The 18032-nt window shown below is 40.8% G+C and overlaps 1 protein-coding gene across 2 annotated transcripts in view; it reads right to left on the minus strand.

Annotated features, from left to right (window-relative positions):
- The window catches only part of LOC128312221 (spermatogenesis-associated protein 31D4-like), a 99022-nt gene that overhangs the window by 14949 nt on the left and 66041 nt on the right, over nt 1-18032 (minus strand). For both annotated transcript variants that reach the window (XM_053205222.1, XM_053205223.1), the window contains one exon: nt 813-913. The gene's annotated coding sequence lies outside the window, so the exon portion shown is untranslated. The remainder of the gene's footprint in view (nt 1-812; nt 914-18032) is intronic.

Consider the following 18032-nt stretch of genomic DNA (forward strand, 5'->3'; position numbering starts at 1 on the left):
CACTGAACCCCACGGGAACTACCAGGAGGATAATCATGGAAGGGAAAGACAAAATTGTATGATTATCTACCTGATAGAAGGAAAGAAAAAGGGGTTCCCTAAACCTGTATACTGTGACAGGATTCAATGGGTCACCCAAGGAGTTGATGAAAACCCCACTGTATTTCAGTGTCAATTAGTAGAAACTATCCATGACTATACAAATTTGGGCCTAACTACACCTGAGGGAGTGACCATTTTAAACCTGCATTTCATAAACCAATCTGCTGCACCTGATATGTCAGAAACTAACTAAAATGGCTTTAGGCCCTCAAACTCCTACTCAATACCTCTTGGAGGTGGCTACAGGAGCTTTTAATAATAGAGATATGGCAGTTAGACAGGGACAGGACCAGAGGGCTAAATTACAGGGTAAGATATAGGCTCAAATATTGGCTGCCACTATTGTGAACTCCCAACAACACCGGACTAACCACGGGCAACGTCAAGGGTGGGCTCCAGATAAAAGATCATGTTTCAGATGTGACCAAGTGGGATACTGGAACAAAGAATTTCTCAACAAGAGCTCTCTTCCTGGACCATGTCCTGCTTGTAAAGAGGAAGGACAGTGGAAGAGAGACTGTCCTCATCTCCAGAGAAAGGGGAGTTCAGGCACTCACTTCCCTGCCCAAGAGCTGACACTGGAAAATCTGACATGATGGGTCCCTGAGGCAGGTCCAGCTCCCTCTGACATCAAGATGACTGAGCCTCAGATTATCCTGGATGTGGGAGGTAAGTTTATCAATTTCCTTATTGATACAAGAACCACTTACTCTGTTCTTATTCATCATTCCAGTCCTACTTGTCTTTCCAACCATTAAATTGTTGGCATAGAAGGGGAAACTAAAACGTGCCATCAGACAATGCCTTTCACCTGTAAATATAAAAATCAATCGGTTACTCATGTTTTCCTAGTTCTTCTGTCTTGTCTCACTCTATTACTTGGATGAGACTTAATGTATAAACTGGGAAGCAGATTTCCTCTTACTAAAGAAGAGGGTGGCTTATTCTCTTTAATACTTGGAGAGCTAAAGCCTTACCTTGACATCCCTGGTGATGCCAACTGGTTACGATATTGGATTTAAAAGATGCCTTCTTTTTTATTCCTCTGAGTCTGGAAATGCAGCCACTATTTGCCTTTGAGTGGGCCTCACCCTCTAGCCCACAAGCTGCTCAATTAACTTGGACAGTCCTGCCTCAGGGATTTCAAGACAGTCCTCAATTATTCAGGGCTGTACTCAGCAAAGATCTTCATGATATCACCCTGCCTCAAGGACCTATAGTCCAATATGTGGATGATATCTTAATCTGTGGTCCCACAAAAGAAATGTCTGATAGCAATTCCATAACTTTACTTAATTTCTTGGCAGACAGGATATCGTGTCTCTCCAAAAATGGTGCAAATATCCAAACAAAAGATAAAATATTTGGGATATGAGCAAACACCAGGTCACCACTATACCATGTCCTTTGACAGGAAAAAGGCTATATTACACCTTGGACACCCAACTCCAAAAAAAAAAAAAAGTACTTTCCTAGGTATGGCAGGTTTTTGCATATATGGATTCCTGGATTTCCCCTTAATTGAGGAAACTTTACTCTGGATAAAAGCTTACCAGCTGGTTTTTCAAACATTAAAGGCTAGGCTTTCATCAGCCCTGGTTTTGGAAAAAACTTTTACTTTATACGTACCAGAGAAACAGGGACAAGCCTTAGGAGTTCTTACTCAGAAGTTAGGAAATGAGCCAAAAGCGGTGGACTCCGTTTCAAAGTTACTTGAAAAGTAGCCCCAGGGTGGCTGCTTGTCTTCCAGCAGTGGCTGCAACAGCCCTCCTGGTAGACGAGGCCTCAAAATTTAGTATGGGACAGTCCCTGACAGTGACGACTCCACATCGAGTCCAGAGTGTCCTAGAGACTAAGGGCTACCAATGCATGATGGGAGGCCAACTAACTAAATACCAGGCTATGCTTTTAGATATGCCTGAAATAATCCTTAAAGCATGCCAGATTCTAAACCCAGCTACCCTTATGCCTGGACCTGACATTTATACTTCCAGGATAGAGCATGATTGCTCACAAATTATTGATCTTGTTTACTCTAGCAGGCCAGATTTAAAGGACTCCCCTATTAAAAATGCAGATGACAGTTGGTTTACTGATGGTAGTTGCTTCATGGATAAAGGAGAAAGAAAAGCTGGATATGCAATAGTTTAATTAAGACCACTGAGGCAAAAGCCCTTCTACCAACACTTCTTCTCAAAAGGCTGAACTAAATAGCACTTACTCATGCTCTTCAATTGGCAAAGGGTATGAAAATTACTATTTCTACTGACTCCAAATATGCCTTTCTGGTGTTACATGACCATGGAGCAACTTGGAAGAAAAGGGGACTGTTATCAAGCCATAATTCCACAATCAAATATGGGCCTGAAATTCTTGCTCTTCTTGAGGCTGTACACCTACATAAGGAGGTAGCTGTGATTCACCTGAAAGGTCATCAAAGGATATGACCCTAGAATATAAAGGAAACAATTTAGCAGACTGTGCAGCCAAATTGGCAGGACAAAATAAACAGACACTAAATCTAATGCCAGTCTTAACCTCAATGGAGTCCATAACTCCAATCTATTCAGACCAGGAGATCCTCATAGCCCAGAAATGAGGTTACACTAAAGATACACGGAACTGGTTTGTTAACAGCGAGGGAAAAATCTTTATACCCAAAATTAATCAATGGAAGGTAATACAAGGTTTACACCAAGCTACCTATTTGGGCAAAGATGCTCTAAGACGTTTAATCAGCAATGTGTTTGATGGAGAAAATTTAACAGCTATGATAAAACAGGTCTGCCAATCCTGTGTTGTTTGTGCACAGGTAAACCCAGAGAGTGCAGTCTGCACCCACCCCCACTTTTAAACCAAACCAAAGGTGTGGATCATATCCAAGAGAGGACTGGCAGCTTGATTACACAGATGCCTCTTTGCAAAGGCTATAAATTCCTAACAGTGTTTATTGATACTTTCACCGGGTGGATCGAGGCCTTTCCATGCAAAACTGGAAAGGCCAAAGTAGTAACCAAAGTTTCACTATGAGAAAGTATTCCCAGATTTGGCCTTCCATAATCCCTGCAAAGTGACAATGGTCCTTCTTTTACTGCACAAATAACCCAACAAATAGCACAGGCATTAAAAATCAAATATTTTCTAAATTCAGCTTCGCATCCACAATCTTCTGGAAAGGTGGACAAAGCTAATCATACTTTAAAACGACACCATGCTAAACTTAGCTTAGAGACCCAGCAAAATTGGGTTACTCTTTTACCAATAGGACTTTTCAGAGCAAGAACCACTTCAGAGCAACCTCTGGGACTCAGCCCTTTTGAGTTGTTATATGGAAAACCATTTCTTACAGTGGACTTGTTAGTAGATGAAGATTATAATACATTATTAAATTATTCACTTGAGGCTGATCTAATTCATAAGTTACTTAGTATGGTTTTGATTTAACTGTAACTGAAAACCCACCCCATGTAAGTCCTAGAGACATGGTTTATCTAAAGGATTGGAAGTCAAATACAGCAGGAGACTGAACTCCAAAATGGAAAGGCCCATATTGGGTCATACTATGTATTCCCACTGCAGTAAAATTATAGGGGCAATCTTCATGGACTCACATATGCAGAATAAAACCTATACCTCCTTCACAGGAAGCAATGAGCAAACAAATGTGCCTTCTTGTTCCTGTGATCCTGTAGAAGATCTCAAACTCCTATTCAAACGACAATGAAGGTTGAATATTTTCTCTTTATTCTCTATGCACGTATCTTAGCTGACAAATTCCTTTCTGCAGTGGGCACAGCATTATGCCGAACTACAAAATCAGATGGCTTGCTGGATGTGTGGAGTTTTGCCCATGTTGAGTACATCTAGTACGAGGTTACAACTGGCACTCCCTGTATGCTTACATTTCAGAGATAATATATGAAGATACTATATTTCAAGATAAACCTATTACCAATCAAAATGTTTCTTCCCAGCCCATGATGAATAAAACGTGGAATTTGTGGGGACATAACCAGACTTTTTCATACCCTCAAACTATTAGAATATTAACTGATTTTGCAAACCCACAAATTAATGTCCACCAACAAGTCCCTAAGTTACAAAACCCTACTTATCACTATACTGAAAATGACATATCAAATTTGAGATATATTCCTATGGCTCACACCCACCATTATACAGCTCAGCCAAAAGGCAGTTTTAGGCTAGGAACAAAGAAATCATACATATGATACCTGGGCAAGTAACACACGTTATCTAGGTTGGCTACCACTAGAAACATGCTCCCAAACAATTGTACTTCAGGCTACCAACTGGTTTGCTACTATTTGGATAGGGCGACCTGGGATCAGATGGCTAGCTCCAAATGGAACTGGATATGTGGAACTAATATATGGCCCTGGCTCCCTCCAGGATCAATAGGTCATTGTACCTTAGGTTTTCCCTGGATTCATGGACACATGGCTAAAATTATCACTACCCCAGCTAGCTTTCCAAATTCATTTTTTAAAATATAATTGTCAGATTGGCTTACATACAACACCCAGTGCTCATCCCAACAGGTGCCCTCCTCAATGCCCATCACCCACTTTCACCTCCCTCCCCCACCATCAACCCGCAGTTCTCTGTATTTAAATCTCTTGTGGTTTGCCTCCCTCTCTGTTTGTAACTATATTTTTCCCCTTCCCTTCCCCCATGGTCTTCTGTTAAGTTTCTCAAGATCCACATATGAGTGAAAACATGTATCTGTCTTTCTCTGACTGACTTATTTCACTTAGCATAATACCCTCCAGTTCCATCTGTGTTGCTGCAAATGGCATCATTTTATTCTTATTGCCAATTAGTATTCCATTGTATATATAAACCACATCTTTATCCACTCATCAGTTGATGGACATTTAAGTTCTTTCCATAATTTCACTATTGTTGAAAGCACTGCTATAAACATTGGGGTACATATGTCCCCTATGCAACAGCACTCCTGTATCCCTTGGGTAAATTCTTAGCAGTGCTGTTGCTGGATCATAGGTAGTTCTATTTTTAATTTTTTGAGGAACCTCCATACTGTTTTCCAAAGCAGCTGCACCCTTGAACACTGCAAGAGGGTTCATGTTTCTCTACATCCTCACCAGCATCCACAGTCTCCTGATTTGTTCATTTTACCCACTCTGACCAGCATGTGGTTGTATCTCAGTGTGGCTTTGATTTCTATTTCCCTGATGATGAGTGATGTTGAGCATAGTTTCATGTGTCTCTTGGCCATCTGGATGTCTTCTCTGGAACAGTGTCTACTCATGTCTTCTGCCCATTTCTTCACAGGATTATTTGTTTTTTGGGTGTGGAGTTTGGTGATTTCTTTACAGATTTTGGATACTAGCCCTTTATCCAATATGTCATTTGCAGATATCTTTTCCCATTCCATTGGTTGCTTTTTACTTTTGTTGACTGTTTCCTTTGCATTGCAGAAGCTTTTTATCTTGATGAAGTCCCAGTAGATCATTTTTGCTTTTAATTCCCTTGCCTTTGAAGATGTGCCGCATAAGAAATTGCTGCAGCTGAGGTCAAAGAGGTTGTTGCCTGCTTTCTCCTCTAGGGTTTTGATGTTAAACAGCCCTTAATAAATATAAAAGAATTGAGATCACACCATGCACACTTTCAGATCACAATGCTATGAAACTTGAAATCAACCACAGGAAAAAGTTTGAAAAACCTCCAAATGCATGGAGGTTAACGAACATCCTACTAAAGAATGAATGGGTCAACCAGGCAATTAAAGAAGAAATTTAAAAATATATGGAAACAAATAAAAATGGAAACACAACAATCCAAACCCTCTGGGATGCAGCAAAAGGAGTTCTAAGAGGAAAATACATTGCAATTCAGGCCTATCTCAAGAAACAAGAAAAATCCCAAATACAGAATCTAGCAGCACACCTAAAGGAACAAGAAGCAGAATAGCAAAGATACCCCAAACCCAGCAAAAGAAGAGAAATAATAAAGATCAGAGTAGAAATAAAGAATATAGAACACACACACACACACACACACACACACAAACAGTAGAATAGATCAATGAAACTAAGAGGTGGCTTTTTGAAAAAATAAATCTCTAGCCAGGATTCTCAAAAAGAAAAGAGAGAAGACCCAAATCAATCACGAATGAAAGTGGATTTATTACAACTAATCCCTCAGAAATACAAGCAATTATCAGAGAATACTATGAAAAATTATATGCCAACAAACTGGACACCCTGGAAGAAATGGAAAAATTCCTAAACACTCACACACTATCAAAACTCAACTGAGAAGAAATAGAAAATTTGAACAGACCCATAACTAGTAAAGAAATTGAATCAGTTATCAAAAATCTCCCAACAAATAAGAGTCCTGGACCAGATGGCTTCCCTGGGGAATTCTACCAGACATTTAAAGCAGAGTTCATATCAATCCTTCTCAAGCTGTTCCAAAAATAGAAATGGAAGGAAAACTTCCCGACTCATTCTGTGAAGCCAGCATTACTTTAATTCCCAAACCAGACAGAGACCCCACAAAAAAGAACTACAGGCCAATATCCCTGATGAACATGGATGCAAAAATTCTCAACAAGATACTAGCAAATCAAATCAACAGCATATAAAAAGAATTATTCACCAGGATCAAGTGGGATTCATTCCTGGGCTGCAGGGCTGGTTCAATATTTGCAAATCAATCAATGTGATACATCACATTAATAAAAGAAAGGATAAAAACCATATGATCCTGTCAATAGGTGCAGAAAACATTTCACAATATACAGCATCCTTTCTTGATAAAAACCCTCAAGAGCGAGACCGGAAGATGGCGGCGTAGGAGGACGCTGGGCTCACCGCACGTCCTGCTGATCACTTAGATTCCACCTACACCTGCCTAAATAACCCAGAAAACCACCAGAGGATTAGCAGAATGGAGTCGCCAGAGCCAAGTGCAGACGAGAGGCCCACGGAAGAGGGTAGGAAGGGCGGTGAGGCGGTGCGCGCTCCACGGACTGGCGGGAGGGAGCCGGAGCGGAGGGGCGGCTTGCCGACCAAGCAGAGCCCCCAAGCCTGGCTTGCAAAAGCGGAGGGGCCTGACGGACTGTGTTCCGACAGCAAGCGTGACTTAGCATCTGGGAGGTCATAAGTTAACAGCTCTGCTCGGAAAGCAGGAAGGCTGGAGGACAAAGGGAGAGCTGCTGAGCCCCCGGACGAGAGAGCTCAGTTTGGTGGGGAACAAAGGCGCTCGCCAGCGCCATCTCCCCCGCCCATCCCCCAGCCAAAATCCCAAAGAGAACCAGTTCCTGCCAGGGAACTTGCTCCCTCCGCGCAAACACCCAACTCTGTGCATCTGTGGAGCCAAATTTCCGGCAGCGGATCTGACACCCTCCCGCTGCCACAGGGCCCCTCCTGAAGTGGATCACCTAAGGAGAAGCGAGCTAAGCCTGCCCCTCCTGCCCCTGTGCACCTTGCCTACCCACCCCAGCTAATACGCCAGATCCCCAGCATCACAAGCCTGGCAGTGTGCAAGTAGCCCAGACGGGCCACGCCACCCCACAGTGAATCCTGCCCCTAGGAGAGGGGAAGAGAAGACACACACCAGTCTGACTGTGGCCCCAGCGGTGGGCTGGGGGCAGACATCAGGTCGGACTGCGGCCCCGCCCAGCAACTCCAGTTATACACCACAGCACAGGGGAAGTGCCCTGCAGGTCCTCACCACGCCAGGGACTATCCAAAATGACCAAGCAGAAGAATTCCCCTCAGAAGAATCTCCAGGAAATAACAACAGCTAATGAGCTGATCAAAAAGGATTTAAATAATATAACAGAAAGTGAATTTAGAATAATAGTCATAAAATTAATCGCTGGGCTTGAAAACAGTATAGAGGACAGCAGAGAATCTCTTGCTACAGAGATCAAGGGACTAAGGAACAGTCACAAGGAGCTGAAAAACGCTTTAAATGAAATGCAAAACAAAATGGAAACCACCATGGCTCGGATTGAAGAGGCAGAGGAGAGAATAGGTGAACTAGAAGATAAAGTTATGGAAAAAGAGGAAGCTGAGAAAAAGAGAGACAAAAAAATCCAGGAGTATGAGGGGAAAATTAGAGAACTAAGTGATACACTAAAAAGAAATAATATACGCATAATTGGTATCCCAGAGGAGGAAGAGAGAGGGAAAGGTGCTGAAGGGGTACTTGAAGAAATAATAGCTGAGAACTTCCCTGAACTGGGGAAGGAAAAAGGCATTGAAATCCAAGAGGCACAGAGAACTCCCTTCAGACGTAACTTGAATCGATCTTCTGCACAACATATCATAGTGAAACTGGCAAAATACAAGGATAAAGAGAAAATTCTGAAAGCAGCAAGGGGTAAACGTGCCCTCACATATAAAGGGAGACCTATAAAACTCGTGACTGATCTCTCTTTTGAAACTTGGCAGGCCAGAAAGAATTGGCATGAGATTTTCAGTGTGCGAGACAGAAAAAATATGCAGCCGAGAATCCTTTATCCAGCAAGTCTGTCATTTAGAATAGAAGGAGAGATAAAGGTCTTCCCAAACAAACAAAAACTGAAGGAATTTGTCACCACTAAACAGCCCTACAAGAGATCCTAAGGGGGACGCTGTGAGACAAAGTACCAGAGACATCACTACAAGCATAAAACATACAGAATCACAATGACTCTAAACCCGTATCTTTCTATAATAACACTGAATGTAAATGGATTAAATGCGCCAACCAAAAGACATAGGGTATCAGAATGGATAAAAAAAACAAGCCCATCTATTTGCTGTCTACAAGAGACTCATTTTAGACCTGAGGACACCTTTAGATTGAGAGTGAGGGGATGGAGAACTATTTATCATGCTACTGGAAGCCAAAAGAAAGCTGGAGTAGCCATACTTATATCAGACAAACTAGACTTTAAATTAAAGGCTGTAACAAGAGATGAAGAAGGACATTATATAATAGTTACAGGGTCTATCCATCAGGAAGAGCTAACAATTATAAATGTCTATGCGCCGAATACCGGAGCCCCCAAGTATATAAAACAATTACTCATAAACATAAGCAACCTTATTGATAAGAATGTGGTAATTGCAGGGGACTTTAACACCCCACTGACAGAAATGGATAGATCATCTAGACACACGGTCAATAAAGAAACAAGGGCCCTGAATGAGACATTGGATCAGATGGACTTGACAGATATATTTAGAACTCTGCATCCCAAAGCAACAGAATATACTTTCTTCTCGAGTGCACATGGAACATTCTCCAAGATAGATCATATACTGGGTCACAAAACAGCCCTTCATAAGTTTACAAGAATTGAAATTATACCATGCATACTTTCAGACCACAATGCTATGAAGCTTGAAATCAACCACAGAAAAAAGTCTGGAAAACATCCAAAAGCATGGAGGTTAAAGAACACCCTACTAACGAATGAGTGGGTCAACCAGGCAATTAGAGAAGAAATTAAAAAATATATGGAAACAAACGAAAATGAAAATACAACAATCCAAACGCTTTGGGACGCAGCGAAGGCAGTTCTGAGAGGAAAATACATTGCAATCCAGGCCTATCTCAAGAAACAAGAAAAATCCCAAATACAAAATCTAACAGCACACCTAAAGGAAATAGAAGCAGAACAGCAAAGGCAGCCTAAACCCAGCAGAAGAAGAGAAATAATAAAGATCAGAGCAGAAATAAACAATATAGAATCTAAAAAAACTGTAGAGCAGATCAACGAAACCAAGAGTTGGTTTTTTGAAAAAATAAACAAAATTGACAAACCTCTAGCCAGGCTTCTCAAAAAGAAAAGGGAGATAACCCAAATAGATAAAATCATGAATGAAAATGGAATTATTACAACCAATCCCTCAGAGATACAAACAATTATCAGGGAATACTATGAAAAATTATATGCCAACAAATTGGACAACCTGGAAGAAATGGACAAATTCCTGAACACCCACACTCTTCCAAAACTCAATCAGGAGGAAATAGAAAGCTTGAACAGACCCATAACCACCGAAGAAATTGAATCGGTTATCAAAAATCTCCCAACAAATAAGAGTCCAGGACCAGATGGCTTCCCAGGGGAGTTCTACCAGACGTTTAAAGCAGAGATAATACCTATCCTTCTCAAACTATTCCAAGAAATAGAAACGGAAGGAAAACTTCCAGACTCATTCTATGAAGCCAGTATTACTTTGATTCCTAAACCAGACAGAGATCCAGTAAAAAAAGAGAACTACCGTCCAATATCCCTGATGAATATGGATGCAAAAATTCTCAATAAGATACTAGCAAATCGAATTCAACGGCATATAAAAAGAATTATTCACCATAATCAAGTGGGATTCATTCCTGGGATGCAGGGCTGGTTCAACATTCGCAAATCAATCAACGTGATACATCACATTAACAAAAAAAAGAGAAGAACCATATGATCCTGTCAATCGATGCAGAAAAGGCCTTTGACAAAATCCAGCACCCTTTCTTAATAAAAACCCTTGAGAAAGTCGGGATAGAAGGAACATACTTAAAGATCATAAAAGCCATTTATGAAAAGCCCACAGCTAACATCATCCTCAACGGGGAAAAACTGAGAGCTTTTTCCCTGAGATCAGGAACACGACAGGGATGCCCACTCTCACTGCTGTTGTTTAACATAGTGCTGGAAGTTCTAGCATCAGCAATCAGACAACAAAAGGAAATCAAAGGCATCAAAATTGGCAAAGATGAAGTCAAGCTTTCACTTTTTGCAGATGACATGATATTATACATGGAAAATCCGATAGACTCCACCAAAAGTCTGCTAGAACTGATACATGAATTCAGCAAAGTTGCAGGATACAAAATCAATGTACAGAAATCAGTTGCATTCTTATACACTAACAATAAAGCAACAGAAAGACAAAGAAACTGATCCCATTCACAATTGCACCAAGAAGCATAAAATACCTAGGAATAAATCTAACCAAAGATGTAAAGGATCTGTATGCTGAAAACTATAGAAAACTTATGAAGGTAATTGAAGAAGATTTAAAGAAAAGGAAAGACATTCCCTGCTCATGGATTGGAAAAATAAATATTGTCAAAATGTCAATACTACCCAAAGCTATCTACACATTCAATGCAATCCCAATCAAAACTGCACCAGCATTCTTCTCAAAACTAGAACAAGCAATCCTAAAATTCATATGGAACCACAAAAGGCCCCGAATAGCCAAAGCAATTTTGAAGAAGAAGACCAAAGCAGGAGGCATCACAATCCCAGACTTTAGCCTCTACTACAAAGCTGTCATCATCAAGACAGCATGGTATTGGCACAAAAACAGACACATAGACCAATGGAATAGAATAGAAACCCCAGAACTAGACCCACAAATGTATGGCCAACTAATCTTTGACGAAGCAGGAAAGAACATCCAATGGAAAAAAGACAGTCTCTTTAACAAACGGTGCTGGGAGAACTGGACAGCAACATGCAAAAGGTTGAAACTAGACCACTTTCTCACACCATTCACAAAAATAAACTCAAAATGGATAAAGGACCTGAATGTGAGACAGGAAACCATCAAAACCTTAGAGGAGAAAGCAGGAAAAGACCTCTCTGACCTCAGCCGTAGCAATCTCTTACTCGACACATCCCCAAAGGGAATTAAAAGCAAAAGTGAATTACTGGGACCTTATGAAGATAAAAAGCTTCTGCACAGCAAAGGAAACAACCAACAAAACTAAGAGGCAACCAACGGAATGGGAAAAGATATTTGCAAATGACATATCGGACAAAGGGCTAGTACCCAAAATCTATAAAGAGCTCACCAAACTCCACACCCGAAAAACAAATAACCCAGTGAAGAAATGGGCAGAAAACATGAATAGACACTTCTCTAAAGAAGACATCCGGATGGCCAACAGGCACATGAAAAGATATTCAGCGTCGCTCCTTATCAGGGAAATACAAATCAAAACCACACTCAGGTATCACCTCACGCCAGTCAGAGTGGCCAAAATGAACAAATCAGGAGACTATAGATGCTGGAGAGGATGTGGAGAAACGGGAACCCTCTTGCACTGTTGGTGGGAATGCAAATTGGTGCAGCCGCTCTGGAAAGCAGTGTGGAGGTTCCTCAGAAAATTAAAAATAGACCTACCCTATGACCCAGCAATAGCACTGCTAGGAATTTATCCAAGGGATACAGGAGTACTGATGCATAGGGGCACTTGTACCCCAATGTTCATAGCAGTACTCTCAACAATAGCCAAATTATGGAAAGAGCCTAAATTCATCAACTGATGAATGGATAAAGAAATTCTGGTTTATATACACAATGGAATACTACGTGGCAATGAGAAAAAATGAAATATGGCCTTTTGTAGCAACGTGGATGGAACTGGAGAGTGTGATGCTAAGTGAAATAAGCCATACAGAGAAAGACAGACACCATATGGTTTCACTCTTATGTGGATCCTGAGAAACAGGATCCTGAGAAACAGGAACCCATGGGGAAGGGGAAAGAAAAAAAAAAAAAAAAAAGAGGTTAGAGTGGGAGAGAGCCAAAGCATAAGAAACTGTTAAAAACTGAGAACAAACTGAGGGTTGATGGGGGGTGGGAGGGAGGAGAGGGTGGGTGATGGGTATTGAGGAGGGCACCTTTTGGGATGAGCACTGGGTGTTGTATGGAAACCAATTTGACAACAAATTTCATATATTAAAAAAAAAAACCCTCAAGAAAGTCAGGATAGAAGGAACATACTTCAACATCATAAAAGCCATATATGAAAAGCCCACAGCTAATATCCTCAATGGGGAAAAATTGAGAGCTTTTCCCCTGAGATCACAAACACAACAGGGATGTCCACTCGCACCACTGTTTAACATAGTGTTGGAAGTCCTAGCCTCAGCAATCAGACAACAAAATGAAATCAAAGGCATCAAAATTGTCAAAGAAGTCAAACTTTTACTTTTTGCAGACATGATACTCTACATGGAAAACCTGAAAGACTCCACCAAAAGACTGCTAGAAGTGATACACAAATTCAGCAAAGTCAGGGTACAAAACCAATATACAGAAATCGGTTGCTTTTTTATACATCAATAATGAAGCAAGAGAAAGAGAAAAAAAGAAACTGATCCCACTTACAATTGCACCAAGAACCATAAAATACCTAGGAATAAACCTACCTAAAGATGTAAAAGATCTCAACTGTATGCTGAAAACTGTAGAAAGCTTATGAAGGAAATTGAGGAGGACACAAAGAAATGGAAAAACATTCCATGCTCATGGATTGGAAGAGTAAATATTAAATTAAAATTTAATACCCACGGCAATCTACACATTCAGTGCAATCTTAATCAAAATTGCACCAGCATTCTTCTCAAAGCTAGAACAAACAATCCTAAAATTTGTATGGAACCACAAAAGACCCCAAATAGCCAAAGTAATACTAAAGAAGAAACTCAAAGCGGGAGGCATCGCAATCCCAGACTTTAGCCTCTACTACAAAGCTCTAATCATCGGGACAGTATGGTATTGGCAAAAAACAAATAGACCAATGGAATAGATAGAGAACCCATAAGTGGACCCACAAATGTATGGCCAACCAATCTTTGACTGTCAGGAAAATATTCAATGGAAAAAAGATAGTCTCTTTAGCAAATGGTGCTGGGAGAACTGGACAGAAACATATAGAAGAATGAAACTAGACCACTTTCTTACACCATACACAAAAATAAACTCAAAATGGATGAAAGACCTAAGTGTGAGAAAAGAAACTTTCCAAATTGAAAATAAAGATGGACATGATCTGTTTTCCAATGGTATGATCATTTGGCATCCATGTTTGCTCCATCTGTAGGGTTAGAAAGTGTAAGGTGACATATGGATGCCCTTAATAAATACACTATAAAGGCACTCAATGACTCACAAAACAGCATCTCCTTACTGGACACTGATGCCACACAGATGCACAAAGCAGTTTTACAAAATAGAAGGGCTTTAGATGTTTTAACAGTGGCCCAAGGTGGCACACGTGCTATTATTAAAACAGAATGCTGGGTATACATCCCAGACTATCACAAAAATGTCTCAGGGCTCTTAAAAGATATGAATACCCAAATTGAGGCCTTACAAAGTCTTTCTCTCTTTCACTGATTGGTTAAGTTCCTGGATTGGGGGAGGTTTATGGTTGACTCTTAAGGGTCTCTGTTGGACTTTTCATTCTTCTGGTCATGCTAATCCTAATCTGTTGCCTTTTTCGATGACGGTCATCTTGGTGCCAAGACTCCATCACTACAATGACTTCTCAATGACAGATGATCTTTAACCACAAAGATACCACCTTACTCTCCACGTTGAATTCAGCTACCTTTACTATAGTAACTCCCCTTTATGTTCCTCTTCTGGTCAATATTGACCCATAGGTAGAGACACCTGTATGCCCCTATTCAGCAGTTAGAAGCTACAGAAGGTGAAACCTTCCACCTTCAACAACCTTAAAGATTTAAGGGTCAAAAGAGGGGATATGATGAGGGAGTATGAGGCAGCTGAGGGGCAAGCACAAGCTAGCACCGCACCCCTCCCCCAACGTGGGATATGTGTGATATTCCTTGGACAGTCCCAACTACCCCAAAACAAGAAAGGACAAAAAGCAAATGGCTAAACTGATAAAAGCCTTCACCAGTTTACCAGAAAAAGGCAATCCCATCAACAGCCTAAAGTTCAGGAACTCCCTACTGTCTTAATGTTAATGCTTTGCCTGATGGAAAAAAACCCTTAACTTGACAATAGCTAGGCCTCCAATAATCTGAGTCTTCAGCATATGAAAATCCCTTTAGGAAACTCTCTCTTGACTTTATCTCCACCGACTGAATAAAATAGTCACCCTCCACACCTACAGTGCAGCTCTTTCTGCCCATGGGTCCTGTCTCAGTGCTTTAACAAAATCACCTTTTTGCACCAAAGACGTCTTCAAGAATTATTTCTTGGCCATCGGCTCTGGACTGCCCCACCACCCAATCATGTCAAAACTTCATGAGTATCATATACTTAACTTAATGAAATTTTCTGCTTGTTCCATCTAAAACCTATATATTACTTGGGTGCCCCTTTACTGTTTGGAGACCTTGACTTGGGTCTCACCGGCTCCACTACCTTGAAAGTCTGCAAAGGTACCAGAAATATTTGCTTGTACTCAGACATTTACACTCAGGATCACATATGTCTTCAAATCCATCTTTCCTATAGAATGTTTTTGCCTTCCATGAATCCAGATATAGACCTTAAATTTTTTCATTCTTACTGAGTTTTATACATGTTACATACCACATTTTAGTTTTATGGTTCACTCAGCCTTTACCATCTTCAGAGAGGACAACTCAACTAAAATCAATAATTCAATATTTAAATATTCCCCAAACTAAAATCAGTATAAAATAAATGTAAATAATTAAATCTTCAAATAATCTTGGGTTAAGCCTGTATAGCACTTACTTTTCTGAAGTTAGTAAAGCGTAAACTGCATAAAAATTGGGGGGACATGCTTCACACACACACACACACACACACACACACACACACACAGATCCTTTGACAAGGCGATCCAGTATTTTCAAGTTGAAGAATGTAGTTTCTCCTTTTATTTCAATCTTTCCTAAAACTTTGACCCTACTTCTTCTTACTCTACTTAAAATACATACAGTCTCTGTTCTCTACATCAATTCCCTAATAGGTGTAAAAATCCCTTCTCAGTGAGTTGGGGTGTTATACCAGAAATACCATAGACTGAGTGGTTTTAAACAACACACATCCATTTTTCACAGTTTTAGAGGCTGTGAAGTCCAATATCAAGACACAGGCAGATTCAGTGTCTGTTGAGACCAACTTTCACACACAGGTATATCTTTTCCTTACAAGTGGGTGACAGGTTTCTGGGGTCTCTTTTCCTAAGGGCACTAATCCCATTTATGAGGACCTCACCCTCATGACCTAATCACCTCCCCAAGTCCCCAACTCTTAATACCTTCACATTGGGATTAGGGTTTCAACCTATGACTGGGGAGAAACACATCAGTTCATACCACTCCCCAAAGGCCAGGATAAGTTACCAGGTGCTAAGCTGTTGATCCCTTCAGTCCTCTGGTGGCAGGACAGGACCTAGGAGTGTCATAGCCTTAGGGCACAACCTAGTCTGGAGCAGCCTCAGCTGACTGATTACCCTTGTGGGCTCTGTAAATCTAACCTTTTCCTAAGAGTGCTTTGCCAAGAAAAAGGGTTGAGAAGCTCCAGCTGTCCTCTGAACTGCCTCCTAATCTGTCCTGTCTTTCTTAAACTGTAATGTCCTTTATTTGACACCTCTGGCATGGCACTATTACTTGATCATCTGGGAAAGGGCAGGACAGCCTTCACACCCGCCCAGCTGAGTCTCCTTTCAATTATGCAGGAATAGGTAACCTGCCTTGAGGATAAACTCTGCCAGGAGGCGCCAATTCCCCCTAACCTTGACATACAGACTCAGCCAAGTTTTCATTTAAGGAATATTTACTGATGGAAACTAGGAGACACAGCACCTGTAAGGCCTGGTCTCTGTCCTTAAGGACCTCATGAGGCTGCTCCAGGGGAAGCCCTGCACAGGCCAAGAGTTACACAAGGACACAGGACAGGTGTCCTGCTGCATGTGTGGATGCCAGGTGATCTCTGGAATAGATGAGGGAAGCAGCAGGTGCCATGGGTCATAAATGCTCAAATATATCATGCTTCTTAGAAGGGATGCTCTCTCTGCATGTCTAAAATCTCCCATTTCCTGATACAAATTAATGATTCTTTGAGAAGATGGTCAATGAATGGCTTTTGTCTTTTACAAATGCATATTTTGGCTAGACAGCCATTTGTGCCTCTTGACTTAAAACTTTCTTCAGAACCTGGTAAAAATTCCTTCAAAATTAATTTTTTTTAACGTTCATTTTTTGAGAGACAGAGAGAGAGTATGAGCAGGGGAGGGGCAGAGGGAGAGGGAGATACAGAATCCAAAGCAAGCTCCAGGATCTGAACTGACAGCACAGAGCCCAACATGGGGCTCAAACTCAGAAACTGTGAGATCATGATCTGAGCCGAAGTCAGACGCTTAACTGACTGAGCCACCCAGGCACCCCAAAAAGCCTTCAAAATTTAAAGGAATGAGGGATTAATGGTACATCTTTTTTTTTTTTTTGACAGCACCGAAATTACCTCCACTGATATTTAGTAGGGGAGGTTCACAGCTAACATCAAATAACAAATGATTTGCCAATATCTATGCTAACATCAATTATAAATGATTTGCCAACACCTAAGCATTTTACTTGCAGCAACCTCACAATCACTCTATGATGCAAGCAGTTTTCACAATCACCCATGATGTAAGCAGGACAGGTATATATTGCCCCTTTTATCAAAGAACAAAACTGAAGCGCAGAGAGGGTAAATGACTTCTCAAGATCACCTAGCTAGTAAGTAGCAGAGCCCTCACAATGAAATCCCCAATGTTCTCAACACCTCTCTTTTAAACATTAAGTGACTTCTTAAAATAAAGAGTCACCCTAGTCCTACAATTGAAGCAGTTGTGTGGCTACGAATATTTCACTTTGTCTATTAAATGCTCGCAAGTCTGAGAAGAAACGTTCTTGTTATTCTATCATCCCCTTAGGTACTTTTTCCTTTTCACTCCTGGCACCGATGTCTTTATAGGTGTCTTCTATTGCCTTCTGAGAACCTGCTTTCCAGAACTGGATTATGTATGACTCTCAAGAAGGCATAAATGAATAACAAAATTTAAAATGCCATACATCTCACACAGTTCATATACATCTAACTCCTAAGCCTTAATATAAAGCTCTCACAGGAGCATTTCAGGCAGCCATCCAG

The sequence above is a fragment of the Acinonyx jubatus genome, chromosome D4 (assembly GCF_027475565.1).
Source record: "Acinonyx jubatus isolate Ajub_Pintada_27869175 chromosome D4, VMU_Ajub_asm_v1.0, whole genome shotgun sequence".
NCBI lineage: Eukaryota > Metazoa > Chordata > Mammalia > Carnivora > Felidae > Acinonyx > Acinonyx jubatus.